Source organism: Lolium perenne, chromosome 4 (assembly GCF_019359855.2).
Source record: "Lolium perenne isolate Kyuss_39 chromosome 4, Kyuss_2.0, whole genome shotgun sequence".
NCBI lineage: Eukaryota > Viridiplantae > Streptophyta > Magnoliopsida > Poales > Poaceae > Lolium > Lolium perenne.
This window is the reverse complement of record NC_067247.2, coordinates 139843759-139855793: the sequence shown is the minus strand read 5'-3', so window position 1 is coordinate 139855793 and position 12035 is coordinate 139843759. Positions and strand designations below refer to the sequence as shown.

At 44.1% G+C, this 12035-nt stretch overlaps 1 pseudogene; it reads right to left on the bottom strand.

Annotated features, from left to right (window-relative positions):
- Positions 1-532: 532 nt before the first annotated feature.
- Positions 533-11810, bottom strand: LOC127347238 (leucoanthocyanidin dioxygenase 1-like; annotated as a pseudogene).
- Positions 11811-12035: the final 225 nt, after the last annotated feature.

Sequence of the window (12035 nt, the reverse complement as noted above, 5' to 3'; positions counted from 1 at the left end):
TGCTCTTCTTCTTCGTCTTCTTCTTCGATGGCTTGGCTTCTGTCGGCCACATCCTCCACATACTCGTTGCGCGCCGCGACAGTTGTCGTCGCCCTCGCCTCCTCTTGCGTGAAGAACCCCTGGCTCGCAGCGGCGGCGGCCATGAAGAACCCCGGGCTCGCAGCGGCGGCCATGGAGCCGGAGGTGATCATCTCGTGGATCTCCTCATCGTTCGGCGCCGCCATCGCACCGAACGGGAGCGGCCCTCGTCGCTGGACGGTTGGACGTAGGCGTCCTCTTGGAACATGGCAGGCGGCGACGGCGAGTAGATCGAAGGGGAGAAAGTCGATGGGCAACTGCTTGTACCTTGCGCCGGCCATTGGCCGGGGAAAATGGCGCCGCCGCCGCCGTGAGCATGGCCCATGCTCATGGCCATGCTGATCTTCCTCGCTTGTTCGTCCTGGGCCGCCGCCGCCCTCTTGGCAGCGGCTTTTTTCTCCCTCTCCACCCTGCCACTTGTTTCGACCTGGCGCCGGATCTCGTCCGCCACCCACTATGCGTTCGACATACCCGGCGGCCGCTCCTTCTTCGCCCGCGGCTTCCTCGCCTTCGGTGGCATGGTGGTGGATGAGAAGACGAGGACGGGAACTGGAACTGGAAGACGAGGAGGATAATGGAACCACGGCTGCTCCTGGCCGTCGGCGAGGAGCTCGGGCAGGGGCTGCAGGAGCACCCGGTCCGGCGGTGGCTCGGCGAAGATGACCCAGGAGACGCGCGTGGCGACGCGGTTGACGAGGCCGCGGTGGAGCACGCTGGTGTAGCGCCTGTCGCTGAGGATCTCGAGCGCGTCGCCGACGTGCACCACCAGCGTTCCCAGCTCGTCGCGCGCCATCACCCACCCTTCGTCGTCGCGGCCGGCGCGCTTGACTTGTAGGCCGGGCACGCCGTTGATGAGGATGAAGGAGAGCGCGCTGACGTCGGTGTGCCCTTCGACGCCCACGGCCAGGTCCGGCTGCGGGCATACCGGGTAGTAGTTGATCTTAAGCTTCAGCAAGAGGTCGAGGAGTTCTTCCTCTTGCTCCTTGTCCTGGTCGTTGATACGTCGAAAACGTATCTACTTTCCCGAACACTTTTGCTATTGTTTTGCCTCCAATTTGTGTATTTTGGATACAACTAACACGGACTAACGCTGTTTTCAGCAGAATTGCTCTGGTGTCTTGTTTTGTGCAGAAATTCATATTTCGGGAAAATCCTCGGAATTTATATCAATGGGCCTATTTTACCAGAAGACTCAGGGAGCCAGAAGGGCAAGCCAGGTGGAGGCCCGAGGGCCCCACACACCAGGCCGGCGCGGCCCAGGGGGGGGGGGGGGCGCCGCCCTAGTGTGTGGCCCCCTCGGCTGGCCTCCGACGCCCCCCTCTGGACTACTTAAGGGGTTCGATCTAAAAATCGCGAAAGAGAAGTCGAAGTCACCAGAAACCCTCCAGTACGCCGCCACATCGCGAAACTCCGTCTCGGGGACCAGAAACTCCGTTCTGGCACTCCACCGGGACGGGGAATTGGAGGAGATCATCGCCATCATCATCACCGATGCCTCTCCATCGACCATCCATGTTTCCCCCATCCATGTGTGAGTAATTCCCCCGCTGTAGGCTGAAGGGGATGGTAGGGATTGGATGAGATTGGTCATGTAATAGCATAAGATTGTTAGGGCATAGTGCCTAGTGTCCGTAATTGGTACTTTGATGATATTGTTGCAACTTGTTATACTTAATGCTTGTCACTAGGGCCCGAGTGCCATGATCTCAGATCTGAACATGTTATTGTTTCATCATGATATGCATTGTTTTATGATCTTTCCTGCAAGTTGTATACACATGTCGCTGTCCGGAACCAAAGGCCCCGAAGTGACAGAAATCGGGACAACCGGAGGGGATGGTAGTGATGTGAGGATCACATGTGTTCACGGAGTGTTAATGCTTTGCTCCGGTACTCTATTAAAAGGAGTACCTTAATATCCAGTAGATTTCCTAGAGGCCCGGCTGCCACCGGCTGGTAGGACAAAAGATGTTGTGCAAGTTTCTCATTGCGAGCACGAACGACTATATATGGAACACATGCCTATGGATTGCTTTGTACTTGGACACCGTTTTATTATTATCTGAAAATGCCCTGCTTTGATTGTTACGTGAGTTTCTCTCATCCATGCAACGCCCGTCATCCATCCCCGTGCCTACAGTATTTTAATCCTGCTGTTTACTATAATTACTACTGCTGTCTCTGTTACTCTGCTGCTGTTATTTCACTACTGCTACTGCTATAAAACTGTTACTACTGATAAACTCTTGCGAGCAAGTCTGTTTCCAGGTGCAGCTGAATTGACAACTCCGCTGTTAAGGCTTTCAAGTATTCTTTGTCTCCCCTTGTGTCGAATCAATAAATTGGGTTTTACTTCCCGCGAAGACTGCCGCGATCCCCTATACTTGTGGGTTATCAAGACTGTTTTCTGGCGCCGTTGCCGGGGAGCATAGCTTTATTTGGAAGTTCACTTGGATTGATATTGTTTGCTGCAAATTCTCCATAATGGGTAAACCTCGCGATCCTAAAGTCGCCATATTACCATCCACTACAAGAAAAGGTACAACTCTGAGTACCTCTGCTACTCTTGATTCACCATCTGTGATAAGTCAACTTGTTTCACCGCCGCAAGCTTCACTTGCTGGTACTTCTGCTGAATCTGAAAACTCTCATAATATTGATAATATTTCTGCTGTGCTTGATGATAGTGGTTCATTGGGATCCTTTCTAGATGCTACAATTGCTAGGTCTAGACAAATTGAAAATACTGAAACTCCTAATGCTGCTACACCTGTTAATTCACCTGAACTTGATTATTCTAGTGATGATCCTGATGAGGATTATGTGGAGCTTAATGATGATTTTATTAATAGATGCAATGCTACTGCTGATGCAAGAAAAATTAAAAAGTTTCTCGCACAATATACTGTTAGACATAAGCTATCTCCTGATCCTAAATTTGCCACATCTCCTATATGCATTAAGGATAAAGATTATGATTTTTCTCTTGATCTATCTCATATAGCTATTGTTGAGAAAACACCTTTTTGTGGTACTGAAAAAGAAAGTTCTGTAGAACACATGAATGAACTCTCTTCTATGAGTAGCTTGTTTTCTGATGATGTCAAGATGCGTACTTATTTTGTTGCTAAATTTTTTCCTTTCTCATTAAAGGATGACGCTAAAACTTGGTACAATAATTTGCCTCCTGGTTCTATTAAAAGTCCAGGTGATTTGCTTGATGTTTTCTTTCGGAAATACTTTCCTGCTAGTGCTCAACATGCTGCTTTACAGAAAATTTATAGCTTTGACCAGGAAGATGGAGAGAAATTGCCTGAAGCATGGGCAAGATTTTGCTCTTTTATCAGGGCTCGACCTAGACATGAATTGGAAAAGCATGATTTACTTGATATATTCTATAGTGGACTAACCGTTGAGTCTAGGGCATATTTGGATAGTTGTGCTGGTTGTGTTTTCAGGAAAAGAACTCCAGGCGAAGCTGAAGAATTATTGGCTAAGATAGGCCGGAATTATGATGATTGGACTACACCTGAACCAACTCCGACACCAATATTGAAGAAGAGGGGTTTAATTAAATTGAATGATGAAGATATGAGGGAAGCCAAGAAGTCTCTCAAGGAGAAATGTATTAAATCCGAAGATGTGAAGAATTTACCTCCCATAGAAGATATATGTGAGATAATCCCCCTTCATCCATGATAGAGGTAAACTCCCTTCAACGCTTTACTAGGAAAGATATTCCGTATTCGAAACCTCCTGCTCAATGCTTAGATGAGTTTGATAATTATATTGTTAAGCAAGAAAATTTTAATATGAGAGTAGAGAATCATCTAATGGAAAATTCTCAAGCTATTAGCAATTTGCATGATATTGTGGAGAGAACCTCCAATGACATTAAGATGCTTGTTAAACATTTTCAAATGGTTCAAACTCAAATTGATCAACTCACTAAAGTGCAAAATGACTTGTTAAAAAATAATTCTAAAGAGAAACATGCTTATGAAGTAACAACTAGAGGCGGTGTTTCTACCCAGGATCCTTTATATCCTGAAGGGCATCCCAAAAGAGTCGAACAAGATTCTCAACGAATTGAACCTAGTGCTCCTTCTAAGAAAAAGAAGAAGAAACATAAAAATGTTGTAGAATCCTCTGAACCTGTTAATGATCCTAATAGTATTTCTATTTCTGATGCTGAAACTGAAAGTGGTAATGAACATGATAATGATAATGATAAGGATAAGAATGATGCTTCTGATAAAGAAGAGGTTGAAGATGAACCTGAAAAGCATGCTAAAAATAAAAAGTATACTAAAGAAGATTCTATTGCTAAGAAACATGGTAATGAAAGGGAACCTTGGGTGCAAAAGCAAATGCCTTTTCCTGCTAAGAAACTAAAATCAAAGGAAGAAGAACACTATAATAAATTTTGTGATTGGATGAAACCTTTATTCTTGCAAATCCCTTTGACCGATGCTATTAAATTGCCTCCTTATTCAAAGTATATCAAAGATATTGTCACTAACAAAAGGAAAATCTCTAATGAGGAGATTTCCACTATGCTTGTTAATTACTATTTCAATGGCAAAGTTCCAAAGAAGTTGGGCGACCCAGGTATACCTACTATTCCTTGTTCTATTAAGAATAATTATGTTAGAACTGCTCTATGTGATTTGGGAGCCGGTGTTAGTGTTATGCCTTTTTCTCTTTATAAGAGACTTTACTTAGATAAGTTGATACCTACTGATATATCTTTGCAAATGGATGATAAATCTACTGCTATTCCTGTTGGTATATGTGAGGATGTACCTGTTCAAGTTACTAATAACTGCTTCATATTAACTGATTTTGTTGTGTTGGAAATGCCTGAAGATGATAATATGTCTATTATTCTTGGGAGACCTTTTTCTTAACACCGCAGGGGCTGTTATTGATTGCAATAAAGGAAAAGTACTTTCAATGTTGATGATAAGGAGCATACCGTCTATTTCCCCAAGAGGATTGATAAAGTATGTGGAGTTAATACCATTTCTAATGTGAGAACTATCAAAGTTGGAACTATTGATTGTCCTATATATGAGCCTAAAGAAGGATATCAAAATCTTATGATTGGATCCATATCAATACAATTCAAGGTAACATGATTGATTTGAGGTTTATTTCTTCTTATGCTATGTAAAATTTATTTGGTGGCAAGACCTGATCAACCTTGTTAACAAATACTTTTTATATGCATAGAGGAGGTAAACAACATCTCTTTCTTCCTCCACTTGTTCTACTTGCTGTAGCACTTTTGATTTGCAAAGTTCCTTAGCTAATTAGAGATTTCAAAAAAAATTCTGGCCAGTAATAATAAACTTAATACCCAGAAATGTGCATTTTTCAAAGTTTTTAAAAATTTACAAAAATTATACCGTTGGTCCTATTTTTCGAAAATGCACCCGGGAGCACCTGGGGATGACTAATGGGGCACCCCATGGTGGCACCCCACAGGCCGGCGCGGCCTGGAAAGGGGGCGCGCCACCCTGGTGTGTGGGCTCCCCCTTGCCCCACTTTAGCATCTCTTCCTCCCACACTCTTCTCTCTCCCGAAAAAATCAACACCAGCTTTCTCTCACTCGTGTTTCTGCTCAAGAGCTCACGATTTCTCGATCTCTTTGCTCAGCCCAGATTTATGTCTGAAATTTGGCACATTTGCTCTCCGGTATGTGACTCCTCCGATTATCCAAGTAGAATTTTGTTTGGTTGATTATATCTTGAATATTTTGCTGCTATAGGTAACATGTTTAGTGAGCTTGCATGCTTGTTCTGAGTTGTATAAACTAGTTTTGATGCATGATTAGTACTCTAGCAAGTTCCTATAGTAGTTTCCCTCAATTATATGTCACCAAATCAAATTTTATAATGTTTGTTGAAAATTTCAGAAAATGGAGTGGAATAGACATCAACTAAACCAACAAGAATTGGAGGTGCAACAAGTCATGAGAGTGAACCGCGAAGGAGTATACCCCTCTTACTACCCGTGCACAGATTTCATGAGAAGTGCAGGAATCTTGGGAGATATTCATAATCTAATTTCTCGTGCAGGGTTGAATGATTTTGTTGACGGAGAACCATGCCAATATGCAAAATTGACTATGTCTGTTGTGCATGATTTTAAGTTCAATTGGTCGCAATCTAACCCCATGGTTCAGTATAAAATTTATAATAAAACTGTCAACTTGCCATTCAATGATTTTTGTACATCAATTAGAGTACCGCAATGTGGATCATGCGAGAAGATAAGGGGATCGCCGCGAGAGCTCTTAAACCTTTTCAAGAGGATTTGTCATGGAAGGAGCTTCTCAGAGGATGGTGGTAAAATCAGTAGCATTCAACTCCCAGCTATCCGCTACTTTGCTTATTTCATTACCAAGTGCGTACTTGCTAGAAAGAATGGTAGTAAATTATCTATCCAGGATTTAGCTTTTCTAGCTGCTGCACTGCAAAGCAATAGGGCTAATAATTTGGGTGCATTGATAGCTTATAGACTTGCTACTAACCGTGAGAAGGGTGGAATTTGTGGAGGTCTCATCGCCTCTCGTTTACTAGCTTTGCATGGAGTAGAACCTCACCATCTTGATATTCAACTTCCCATGGAAAAATTTGACATAGTCTCCATGATTAAACATGAATTTGTTTCTGATTCATCTAATTTGGGTAACCTATTTTACAAGATGACATTTTATAAGAAAGCTTGAAGAATAACTAAGAAAACTGAAAAACTAGTAAGATTTCCTGCGCCTGTTCTATTTAACCTTGATTCCAGGGAGGATTGGTCAGTCACAGAAGGTGCACTGAATGCACACATAGAGGGAGGAGGCCATCATGTAAGAGACAACACAGAGGAGGCCGAGGAACACCTCGACTCGTCATCCGATGCAGCAAGTTCTTCGCATCAACATTTTGGACATGTGGAGCCTCCACGATTTTCTTCTGCACAGGGACCTCACTATGACTACGCCATGTATGATCCACCGGCGTGGAACAGCGACCCTCGCTGGGGTTGAACTCCACTTAGGCCAAAAGCCTAAGCTTGGGGGGAGGTATACCGGCATCACTCATTCTTTGCATATTATGGTTGCTGGATACTTGTATATACTTGTTTTGTTTCTTTAAGTGGTTTTCTAATGAGAGGGAGATGATATTTGGGGAAGTGCTGCCTGAAAACAGATTCTGGACTGTTACCAAAAAAAATTCTCAAAAATAGCCAGAACGATATTTTGCGAAGCCAATTTTTTTGCATGTTCCGCAGGTTGTTATCTAACTTTCATTAGTTGAACACTTTTCGATTTGAGCAGTGGAAGAATTTCTTAAAAATCAAGTACTGTACTGCTGTCAAGTTTGATGAATTTCTGCTGCTTTGTGTTTATGTGACTTTTCTAGTTTATCATTTCTTGTTTTTTGCTTTGTTTCTTTCCTAAAACACAAAAAGACCAAAAACATTTCAGTTGTTTCTCTTCACCATTTGTTTATTTTGGTTTCTTGCTTTTATTTTGCTTTATTTGCTATCGTTGGTTTGCTATAAGAAAATCCAAAAAGATTTTGCTTTATTGGCTTGTTTCTTTTGTTCTTGTTTCCAATTCGAAAACACCAAAAATATTTGTTGTTCTTCTTTGGTTTGTAAAATTCACTATGAGTTCAATGGTCTTCGGTGGCTGGAGCGTGGTTTTCATTTCATATTATACAAGCTACACAAGTGAAAGGCAATAATGACGATCTACGACAATTCGACTATGGTGAGAGGCTGGTATGAACTCTATTTGTTTTCATTTTTGTACATATACTCATCTATGTGAGCATGCTTAGTTGGTTCATGTGAGGTATATGTCATTTAAGAAAGTCTAGTAGTTCATGATCTCTCATGTTTAGCTCCAATTTATTAATATGAGTAGCATGTCATGGATGTTTGCTTGCATTGTTTTATTCATAAATAGGTATGACATTGTGGTATCCTCCTCTGAATAATTCATTTGAATCGACTTGGCACATGCTCACGCATGCATATGACTGAACAAAAGTCAATTAAGCCTCGATGATTTACTTTGCCTCAGAGTTCTTGTATCACTTTTATGCCTCCGTTAATTTATTTTGCCGCAAGCATAATTATGACAGTAACTACTCTCTTGATTTGTCGCTCCCCAGTCTATTGCTAGCCTTCACTTGTACTGAGAGGGAACGCTGCTCGTGCTTCCAAACACCTGAAAACCAAGTTGTTCCAAAGTGTCCACCATAAATACCTATGCATGGCATTTCAAACCATTCCAAGTAAATTCTCATGCGCTACCTTTAAAACGTTCAAAATGCTTCTCAATTTGTGTTAATGTTTTATAGCTCATGAGGAAGTATGTCGTGTTTATCTTTCAACCTTGTCATTTACTCTTGACGGACTTTCATAATGGACTAGTGGCACATCCGCTTATCCAATAATTTTGCAAAAAGAGCTGGCAACGGGGTGCCCAGCCCCAACTAATAACTTCATTAATAATTCTCTTCACATGTTTTGCTCTGATTCATCAGTAAGCAACTTAATTTTGCAAATAGACACTCCTCCATGGTATGAGATTGATGGAAGGCACCCGAGAATTCGGTTAGCCATGGCTTGTGTAAGCAAAGGTTGGGGGGAGTGTCACCCATAATAAAACTAAAGTACATGTGTAAACAAAAGAGAAGAGGGATGATCTACCTTGCTGGTAGAAATAACGTCCTTCATGGGAGCCGCTCTTGAAAGTCTGGTTGACGAGGTAGTTGGTGTACCCATTACCATTCGTTAACAACAACAAACACCTCTCAAAATGATTTTACTCCTGTTTTAAAAATGAAAAGCTCTAGTGCATGTTAATCCCTGCTTCCCTCTGCGAAGGGTCAATCTTTTACTTTTATGTTGTGTCTCCATCCTTTCTTTGAGCACTTTCTTGAGAGCACAACTGTCATTCTTAGTATAATATGCTTGTCCCAAAATATGATTGACTGTGGTATAACCTTGATGCTTTTATCTTTGACAATCTCTATTTCTAGTCTTTCTATGAACCTCAGAGGTGCCTGGGCATTTATGTTTTGCTTTTCAAATTCGGGCAAGCGAGATACCACTTTATCATACTCTTTTATGAACATTGCAATCCTGCTTATAGACATGATTCATGATGCTTATTATTAATTGTTGGTACCTTTCCATGATTGACATAGCTGTTAGATGATCTTATTTGCATGTACCTTATTATGAATTGCCTAAGTGTTAGCCATATCCTGAGAATATTTACATCATCTGAGAAAATGTGTTCGTGAAAGTTCTTTTATCGCACTCAGTTGTTAACTGAATTGCTTGAGGACAAGCAATAAGCTAAGCTTGGGGGGAGCTGATACGTCCAAAACGTATCTACTTTCCCGAACACTTTTGCTATTGTTTTGCCTCTAATTTGTGTATTTTGGATACTAACACGGACTAACGCTGTTTTCAGCAGAATTGCTCTGGTGTCTTGTTTTGTGCAGAAATTCAACTTTCGGGAAAATCCTCGGAATTTATATCAATGGGCCTATTTTACCAGAAGACTCAGGGAGCCAGAAGGGCAAGCCAGGTGGAGGCCCGAGGGCCCCACACACCAGGCCGGCGCGACCCAGGGGGGGCGCGCCGCCCTAGTGTGTGGCCCCCTCGGCTGGCCTCCGACGCCCCCCACTGGACTACTTAAGGGGTTCGATCTAAAAATCGTGAAAGAGAAGTCAAAGTCACCAGAAACCCTCCAGTACGCCGCCACATCGCGAAACTCCGTCTCTGGGACCAGAAACTCCGTCCTGGCACTCCGCCGGGACGGGGAATTGGAGGAGATCATTGCCATCATCATCACCGACGCCTCTCCATCGACCATCCATGTTTCCCCCATCCATGTGTGAGTAATTCCCCCGCTGTAGGCTGAAGGGGATGGTAGGGATTGGATGAGATTGGTCATGTAATAGCATAAGATTGTTAGGGCATAGTGCCTAGTGTCCGTAATTGGTACTTTGATGATATTGTTGCAACTTGTTATGCTTAATGCTTGTCACTAGGGCCCGAGTGCCATGATCTCAGATCTGAACATGTTATTGTTTCATCATGATATGCATTGTTTTATGATCTTACCTGCAAGTTGTATACACATGTCGCTGTCCGGAACCAAAGGCCCCGAAGTGACAGAAATCGGGACAACCGGAGGGGATGGTAGTGATGTGAGGATCACATGTGTTCACGGAGTGTTAATGCTTTGCTCCGGTACTCTATTAAAAGGAGTACCTTAATCTCCAGTAGATTCCCTAGAGGCCCGGCTGCCACCGGCTGGTAGGACAAAAGATGTTGTGCAAGTTTCTAATTGCGAGCACGTACGACTATATATGGAACACATGCCTATGTATTGCTTTGTACTTGGACACCGTTTTATTATTATCTGCAAATGCCCTGCTTTGATTGTTACATGAGTTTCTCTCATCCATGCAATGCCCGTCATCCATCCCTGTGCCTACAGTATTTTAATCCTGCTGTTTACTATAATTACTACTGCTGTCTCTGTTACTCTGCTGCTGTTATTTCACTACTGCTACTGCTATAAAACTGTTACTACTGATAAACTCTTGCGAGCAAGTCTGTTTCCAGGTGCAGCTGAATTGACAACTCCGCTGTTAAGGCTTTCAAATATTCTTTGTCTCCCCTTGTGTCGAATCAATAAATTGGGTTTTACTTCCCGCGAAGACTGCCGCGATCCCCTATACATGTGGGTTATCAGTCGTCGTCTGCGACTTTGTCTTGGGTGGGCTCGACTAGGCGGAGGTGGTGCTCAAGAGTGGGGGCGGGGACGCCGAGGCCGAGCGAGAGGATGGCGAGGAGCCTGGAGGCGAGCCCGCTGACGAGCTCCCCGAACTACCGTGTCACGGGGACGTACTCCGGCGGATGCGCCGGCCACCTCTCGTGGTTCGCGGCGTGGTCGGGGTGCACGAGGTGGAACAGGTAGTCCTCCCACTCCCGCTGCCCGCTCTCGTTCGCCGCCAGCTTGCTTCCGTACCCAATGAAGTGAAAATTTATGAAAACTTATTCACACTCTTACCTTTGAGATCTTTTTCAAAAGAGAAACTCATGCTATACTTTTCTTGAAATTATACATAAAATTTGACACACTTGCACTTCTCTAACTTACTCACCCAATTCTCTTTCAGATGGCGTTGCCCCACAACACCAAGTTTTACCAGTTGGGGAATGGTGGGAACTTGATCTTCGAGAGGGACTTAGACGCTTTGTCTGAGCATCTCGGACGCCCGCACCTGGAGTTCCTTGGAACTCAAGTGGACGACCAGCCCGGAAGGGAACTTCAGTGGGTTATCACTGCGGACCTGAGTGGCAAGAGGGAGCCTCCTATTTCTGAGAGGATCCATTTCTCTGTCATGGAAAGCAACTGGCTAGATGGACTAGCTAGAGCCATGCAGGAAGCACTTGCCCGTCTGTGTGGGCAGCATGTGACTGAGATTTATGGGACTCGCTTTGCTCACTTTGCAAGGCATGACTCCATCGGAGGACCCAGGGCACTGTCACCCCACCCGAAGCTGAAGTATCACATGGAGCACGTGGACTTTATGCTGCACGAGCCCCAGAAGGAGCTGGACAACTGTCGCGTCTACGCCAACCAGACTCACGCCCACATAGTGCAGCAGACCGACACCATCATGATCCTTGCCCATGAGCGCAAGACACTCCGCCAGCAGCGTGCTGATACGCGTACAGCACGCGACCGTTGGGAACCCCAAGAGGAAGGTGTGATGCGTACAGCGGCAAGTTTTCCCTCAGTAAGAAACCAAGGTTTATCGAACCAGTAGGAGCCAAGAAGCACGTTGAAGGTTGAAGGCGGCGAGATGTAGTGCGGCGCAACACCAGGGATTCCGGCGCCAACGTGGAACCTGCACAAC